Here is a 6412-nt window from a genome sequence, read left to right on the forward strand (position 1 = left end):
GTCATTCCCAGCATTGCAAATTCTATTATGCTTCTTTCTCCACCGCCTCCCGTCACACCCCGCACGCGCGCCCCTACGCCTTGCCCCCTTTCTCGTTTCCGCCAAGAGAAAAAACAAAAAGATTCGCCGATCGAACCGGCATAATTAAACCGAATTTTAAAGGAAAAAAAAAGGAGGGGATGCAACACGAGGACTTCCCAGGGGGTCACCCAACCTAGTACTACTCTCGCCCAAGCACGCATAACTTCAGAGTTTTGATGGGATCCGGTGCGTTAGTGTTGGTATGATCGCATCCGTCATTCCTAGCACTCCAAATTCTATTTTGCCTCTTTCTCCTGCGCCGCCCGTCACACCTAGCACGCGGGCCTCCACGCCTCGCCCCCTTTCTTGTTTCCGCCAAGAGGAAAAACAAAAAGATTCGTCGATCGAACCGGCAAAATTAAACCAAATTTTAAAGGACAAAAAAAGAAAGGGATGCAATACGAGGACTTCCCAGGGGGTCAACCATCCTAGTACTACTCTCGTCCAAGCACGCTTAACTTCAGAGTTTTGATGGGATCCGGTGCGATAGTGTTGGTATGATCGCATCCGTCATTCCCACCACTCTAAATTCTATTATGCCTCTTTCTCCTGATCCGCCCGTCACACCCCGCACGTGCGCCCCTGCGCCTTGCCCCCTTTCTATTTTCCGCCAAGAGGAAAAATAAAAAGATTCGCCGATCGAACCGTCAAAATTAAATCGAATTTTAAAGAAAAAAAAAAGAAAGGGATGCAACAGGAGGACATCCCAGGGGGTCACCCATCCTAGTACTACTCTCGCCCAAGAAAGCTTAACTTCGGAGTTCTGAGGGGATCCGGTGCGTTAGTGCTGGTATGATCGCATACGTCATTCCTAGTACTCCAAATTCTATTAAGCCTCTTTCTCCGGCGCCGCCCGTCAAACCCTGCACGCGGGCCTCCGCGCCTCATCCCCTTTCTTGTTTCCGCAAAGAGGAAAAACAAAATATTCGCCGATCGATCCGGCAAAATTAAACCGAATTTTAAAGTAAAAAAAAAAGGAAGGGTTGCAACACGAGGACTTCCCAGGGGGTCTCCCATCCTAGTACTAATCTCGCCCAAGCACGCTTAACTAAGGAGTTCAGATGGGATCCAGTGCGTTAGTGCTGGTCTGATCGCATCCGTCATTCCCAGCACTCCAAATTCTGTTATGCCTCTTTCTCCTGCGCCGCCCGTCACACCCCGCACGCGCGCCCCTGCGCTTTGCCCCCTTTCTCGTTTCCGCCTAGGGGAAAAGTGAAAAGATTCGCCGATCAAACTTGCAAAATTAAACCGAATTTTAAAGAAAAAAAAAGGAAGGGATAGGACTTCCCAGGGTGTCATCCATCCTAGTACTACTCTCGCGCAAGCACGCTTAACTTCAGAGTTCTGTTGGGTTCCGGTGCGTTAGTGCTGGTATGATCGCATCCATCATTCCTAGCACTCCAAATTCAATTAAGCCTCTTTCTCCTACGCCGCCCTCTTTCTTGTTTTTGCCATGAGGAAAAACAAAAAAATTCATCGATCGAACCGGAAAAATTAAACCGAATTTTAAAGGAAAGAAAAAGGAAGGGATGCAACACGAGGACTTCCAGGCGGTCACCCATCCTAGTACTACTCTCGCCCAAGCACGCTTAACTTCGTAGTTCTGATGGGATCCGGTGCGTTAGTACTCGTATGATCGCATCCGTCATTCCCAACACTCCAATTTCTATTATGCCTCTTTCTCCTGCGCAACCCGTCACACCCCGCACGCACGCCCCCGCTCCTCGCCCCTTTTCTTGTTTCCACCAAGAGGAAAAAAAAAAAGATTCACTGATCGAACCGACAAAATTAAACCGAATTTTAAAGAAAAAAAAAAGGGAAGGGATGCAACCCGAAGCCATCCCACAGGGGGTCACCCATCCTAGTACTACTCTCGCCCAAGCACGCTTAACTTCGGAGTTCTGATGTGATCCGGTGCATTAGTGCTGGTATGATCGCATCCGTCATTCCTAGCACTCCAAATTCTATTATGCCTCTTTCTCCTGCGCCGCCCGTCACACCCCGCAAGTAGGCCTACGCGCCTCGCCCCCTTTCTTGTTTCCGCCATGAGGAAAAACAAAAAGATTCGCTGATTGAACCGGCAAAATTAAACGAAATTTTAATGGAAGAAAAAAAAAAGGGATAGGACTTCCCAGGGGGTTACCCATCCTAATACTACTTTCGCCCAAGCACGCTTAGCTTCGGAGTTCTGATGGGATCCGGTGCGTTAGTGATGGCATGATCGCATCCGTCATACCTAGCACTCTAAGTTCTATTAAGCTTCTTTCTCCTGCGCCGCCTGTCACACCCCGCTCGCACGCCCCTCCGCCTTGCCCCCTTTCTCATTTTTACCAAGAGGAAAAACAAAAAGATTCGCCGATCTAACCGACAAAATTAAACCGGATTTTAAAGGAAAAAAAAGGAAGGGATGCAACACGAGGACTTCCCAGGGGGTCACTCATCCTAGTACTACTCTCGCCTAAGTATGTTTAACTACGGAGTTCTGATGGGATCCGGTGCGTTAGTGCTGGTATGATCGCACCCGTCATTCACAGCACTCCAAATTCTATGATGCCACTTTCTCCTGCGCCGCCCGTCACACCCCGCACGCGCTCCCCTGCGCCTTGCCCCCTTTCTCGTTTCCGCCAAGGGGAAAAATTAAAAGATTCGCCGATTAAACCGGCAAAATTAAACCGAATTTTAAAGGAAAAAAAAAAGGGATAGGACTTCCCAGGGGGTCACCAATCCTAGTAATATTCTCGCCCAAGCACGCTTAACTTCGGAGTTCTTATGGGATGCGGTGAGTTAGTGCTGGTATGATCGCATCCGTCATTCCAAGCACTCCAAATTCTATTAAGCCTCTTTCTCTTGCGCCGCCCGTCACACCACGCACACAGGCCTCTGCGCCTCGCCCCATTTCTTGTTTCTTACAAGAGGAAAAACAAAAAAATTCACCGATCGAAACGGCAAAATTAAACCAAATTTTAAAGGAAAAAAAAAAGAAGGGATGCAACACGAGGACTTTCCAGGGGTTCGCACATCCAAGTCCTACTCTTGCCTAAGCACGCTTAACTTCGGAGTTCTGATGGGATCCGGTGCGTTAGCGCTGGTATGATCGCATCCGTCATTCCCAACACTCCAAATTCCATTATTCCTCTTTCACCTGCGCCGGCAGTCACACCCTGCACGCACGCCCCCGCGCGTCACCCTTTTTCTCGTTTCCCCCAAGAGAAATATAAAAAAGATTCGCCGATAGAACCGACATAATTAAATCGAATTTGAAAGGAAAAAAAAGGAAGGGATGCAACACGAGGACTTCTCCGAGGGTCACCCATCCTAGTACTCACTTCGCCCAAGACCTGTTAACTTCGGAGTTCTGATGGGATCCGGTGCGTTAGTGGTGGTATGATCGCATCCGTCATTCCCAGCACTCCAAATTGTATTAAGCATCCTTCTCCTGCGCCGCCCGTCACACCCCGTACGCGGGCCATCGCGCCTCGACCCCCTTCTTGTTTCCGCGATGAGGAAAAACTAAAAGATTCCCCGATCAAAACGGCAAAATTAAACCGAATTTTAAAGGAAAAAAAAAGGATGGGATGCAACACGAGGACTTCCCAGGGGGTCACCCATCCTAGTACTATTCTCGCCCAAGCACGCTTAACTTCGAAGTTCTGATGGGATCCGGGGTGATAGCGCTAGTATGATCGCATCCGTTATTCCCAGCACTCCAAATTCTATTTTGCCTCTTTCTCCTGCGCAGCCCATCACACCACGCACGGAGGCCTCTGCTCCTCGCCCCCTTTCTTGTTTCTTACAAGAGGAAAAACAAAAAAATTTGCCGATCGAAACGGCAAAATTAAACCGAATTTTAAAGGAAAAAAAAAGGAAGGGATGCAACACGAGGACTTCCCAGGGGTTCGTGCATCCTAGTCCTATTCTTGCCCAAGCACGCTTAACTTCGGAGTTCTGATGGGATCCGGTGCGTTAGGGCTGGTATGATCGCATCCGTCATTCCCAGCACTCCAAATTCTATTATTCCTCTTTCACCTGCGCCGCCAGTCACACCCCGGACTCACGCCCCCGCGCGTCGCCCCTTTTCTCGTTTCCCCCAAGAGAAAAATAAAAAGATTCGCCGATAGAACCGACATAATTAAATCGAATTTTAACGGAAAAAAAAGGAAGGGATGCAACACGAGGACTTCTACGAGGGTCACCCATCCTAGTACTCATTTCGCCAAAGAAAAGTTAACTTCGGAGTTCTGATGGGATCCGGTGCGTTAGTGGTGGTATGATCGCATCCATCATTCCCAGCACTCCAAATTCTATTAAGCCTCCTTCTCCTGCGCCGCCCGTCACACCCCGCACGCGGGCCACGGCGTCTCGACCCCCTTCTTGTTTCCGCCATGAGGAAAAACTAAAAGATTCCCAGATCGAAATGGCAAAATTAAACCGAATTTTAAAGGAAAAAAAAAGGAAGGGATACGACACGAGGACTTCCCAGGGGATCACCCATCCTAGTACTACTCTCGCCCAAGCACGCTTAACTTCGAAGTTCTGATGGGATCCGGTGTGATAGCGCTGGTATGATCGCATCCGTTATTCCCAGCACTCCAAATTCTATTATGCCTCTTTATTATAATCCGCCCGTCACACCCCGCACGCGGGCCCCTGCGCCTTGCCCCCTTTTTCGTTTTCGCCAAAAGGAAAAACAAAAAGATTCGCCGATCGAACCATCAAAATTAAATCGAATATTAAAGAAAAAAAAAAGGGATGCAATATGAGGACTTCCCAGGGAGTCACCCATCCTAGTACTACTCTCGCCCAGGAAAGCTTAACATCGGAGTTCTGATGAGATCCGGTGCGTTAGTGCTGGTATGATCGCATACGTCATTCCTAGCACTCCAAATTCTATTAAGCCTCTTTCTCCTGCGCCGCCCGTCACACCCCACACGCGGGCCTCCGCGCCTCACCCCCTTTCTTGTTTCCGCCAACAAGAAAAACAAAAATATTCGCCGATCGAACCGGCAAAATTAAACCGAATTTTAAAGGAAAAAAAAAGGAAGGGATGCAACACGAGGACTTCCCAGGGGGTCACCCAACCTAGTACTACTCTCGCCTAAGCACGCTTAACTATGGAGTTCTAATGGGATCCGGTGCGTTAGTGCTGGTATGATCGCATCCGTCATTCTCAGCACTCCAAATTCTATTATGCCTCTTTCTCCTGCGCCGCCCGTCACACCCCGCACGCGGGCCTCCGCGCCTCACCCCCTTTCTTGTTTCTGCCAAGAGGAAAAACAAAAAGATTCGCCGATCGAACCTGTTACGCCCCAAAATCGCATCGGGCAGGACTGACACCCGAAGCCGAGAAGGCCCGGGAGAACCCGTTCAAATACCTGTACTTTCCCTTATATGTCACCAAAAATTTGGACAGCACTTCGTTGCATATAGAAGGGTCTAATTACCTATATCAGCACAACATGCACAAATATATATATATATATATATATATATATATATATATATGTATATATATATATTACTTGGCCATCTGGGCCACCACATATACAAATATAACATCATTATATAAACTTCCATAACTTTATCCTTCCTTATGTCTACAAAGCCTCTAGGATATACATGACATTACTAGGGTCAGGACAAACCCCCCGCCCACGCATGACTCCTGTACAATAACAAAACATAAGGAACCGACTCGGAAATCTCCGAAGCAAACTGGAGCTCACCAACAATAGCTGTATGACCTGGCTCCTATCTATGCTGTGAATGAGCTGAGGTACCTGTGCCTGCAGCATGAAATGCAGGTCCCCGTGGGGGACGTCAGTACGAAATATGTACTGAGTATGTAAAGCTGTAGATAATCACATATGATATAGGAGCTCAATAGAAATCATAAACAAGTGAATAAGTCGTAATAGGAGTGGACCACACTTACTAGAACTTGTGACAACCTGTACGTTGTATTTATTCAATCACTTTACCTTCGTTCTTATCGTCTTTGTAATCTTTACTGTACTGTACTGTGACCATTAGGCTGCCTCCAGTATATATCAACTGGGATCGACCCATGCTAGGCTTATGCCCCTGGGATACCACCCATAAACACATAAATTGGGATCGACCCATGCTAGACTTATGCCCCTGGGATACCACCCGATAAGAGCGAACTCCCATCACTTAGTTCATTAATCTTTGAGATTGTTATTTCGGTCGCCACCACATTTTTGATACTTTGAAACAATGATACATCAATAGGAACCAAGTAATAGACCTTCTATACAATAACGATGTAATAAAGACTCATTGGTACATCAACAATGTGTTTCAGAATCAT

At 47.6% G+C, this 6412-nt stretch overlaps 14 non-coding genes and 4 pseudogenes across 14 annotated transcripts; all 18 read right to left on the minus strand.

Annotated features, from left to right (window-relative positions):
* Positions 1 to 176: 176 nt before the first annotated feature.
* Positions 177 to 295, minus strand: LOC124885960. The gene has a single exon (XR_007043110.1). It is a non-coding gene; the product is annotated as a 5S ribosomal RNA (ribosomal RNA).
* A 176-nt stretch (positions 296 to 471) lies between these two features.
* Positions 472 to 590, minus strand: LOC124885957. The gene has a single exon (XR_007043107.1). It is a non-coding gene; the product is annotated as a 5S ribosomal RNA (ribosomal RNA).
* Positions 591 to 766: 176 nt separating this feature from the next.
* Positions 767 to 885, minus strand: LOC124886037. The gene has a single exon (XR_007043186.1). It is a non-coding gene; the product is annotated as a 5S ribosomal RNA (ribosomal RNA).
* A 176-nt stretch (positions 886 to 1061) lies between these two features.
* Positions 1062 to 1180, minus strand: LOC124886251. Its single transcript, XR_007043337.1, has one exon. It is a non-coding gene; the product is annotated as a 5S ribosomal RNA (ribosomal RNA).
* A 170-nt stretch (positions 1181 to 1350) lies between these two features.
* Positions 1351 to 1466, minus strand: LOC124886130 (annotated as a pseudogene).
* Positions 1467 to 1607: 141 nt separating this feature from the next.
* LOC124885962 lies at positions 1608 to 1725 on the minus strand. The gene has a single exon (XR_007043112.1). It is a non-coding gene; the product is annotated as a 5S ribosomal RNA (ribosomal RNA).
* Positions 1726 to 1902: 177 nt separating this feature from the next.
* Positions 1903 to 2023, minus strand: LOC124885991. Its single transcript, XR_007043141.1, has one exon. It is a non-coding gene; the product is annotated as a 5S ribosomal RNA (ribosomal RNA).
* Positions 2024 to 2194: 171 nt separating this feature from the next.
* LOC124886126 lies at positions 2195 to 2310 on the minus strand (annotated as a pseudogene).
* Positions 2311 to 2485: 175 nt separating this feature from the next.
* LOC124885994 lies at positions 2486 to 2604 on the minus strand. The gene has a single exon (XR_007043144.1). It is a non-coding gene; the product is annotated as a 5S ribosomal RNA (ribosomal RNA).
* Positions 2605 to 2772: 168 nt separating this feature from the next.
* Positions 2773 to 2888, minus strand: LOC124886134 (annotated as a pseudogene).
* A 176-nt stretch (positions 2889 to 3064) lies between these two features.
* LOC124886016 lies at positions 3065 to 3183 on the minus strand. The gene has a single exon (XR_007043166.1). It is a non-coding gene; the product is annotated as a 5S ribosomal RNA (ribosomal RNA).
* A 175-nt stretch (positions 3184 to 3358) lies between these two features.
* LOC124886053 lies at positions 3359 to 3477 on the minus strand. Its single transcript, XR_007043202.1, has one exon. It is a non-coding gene; the product is annotated as a 5S ribosomal RNA (ribosomal RNA).
* Positions 3478 to 3653: 176 nt separating this feature from the next.
* Positions 3654 to 3772, minus strand: LOC124886217. Its single transcript, XR_007043303.1, has one exon. It is a non-coding gene; the product is annotated as a 5S ribosomal RNA (ribosomal RNA).
* Positions 3773 to 3948: 176 nt separating this feature from the next.
* Positions 3949 to 4067, minus strand: LOC124886042. The gene has a single exon (XR_007043191.1). It is a non-coding gene; the product is annotated as a 5S ribosomal RNA (ribosomal RNA).
* A 174-nt stretch (positions 4068 to 4241) lies between these two features.
* On the minus strand, positions 4242 to 4360 carry LOC124886116 (annotated as a pseudogene).
* Positions 4361 to 4536: 176 nt separating this feature from the next.
* LOC124886121 lies at positions 4537 to 4655 on the minus strand. Its single transcript, XR_007043224.1, has one exon. It is a non-coding gene; the product is annotated as a 5S ribosomal RNA (ribosomal RNA).
* Positions 4656 to 4827: 172 nt separating this feature from the next.
* On the minus strand, positions 4828 to 4946 carry LOC124886019. The gene has a single exon (XR_007043169.1). It is a non-coding gene; the product is annotated as a 5S ribosomal RNA (ribosomal RNA).
* Positions 4947 to 5122: 176 nt separating this feature from the next.
* On the minus strand, positions 5123 to 5241 carry LOC124886110. The gene has a single exon (XR_007043223.1). It is a non-coding gene; the product is annotated as a 5S ribosomal RNA (ribosomal RNA).
* Between the last annotated feature and the right edge of the window lie 1171 nt (positions 5242 to 6412).

The sequence above is a fragment of the Capsicum annuum genome, chromosome 7 (genome assembly GCF_002878395.1).
Source record: "Capsicum annuum cultivar UCD-10X-F1 chromosome 7, UCD10Xv1.1, whole genome shotgun sequence".
NCBI lineage: Eukaryota > Viridiplantae > Streptophyta > Magnoliopsida > Solanales > Solanaceae > Capsicum > Capsicum annuum.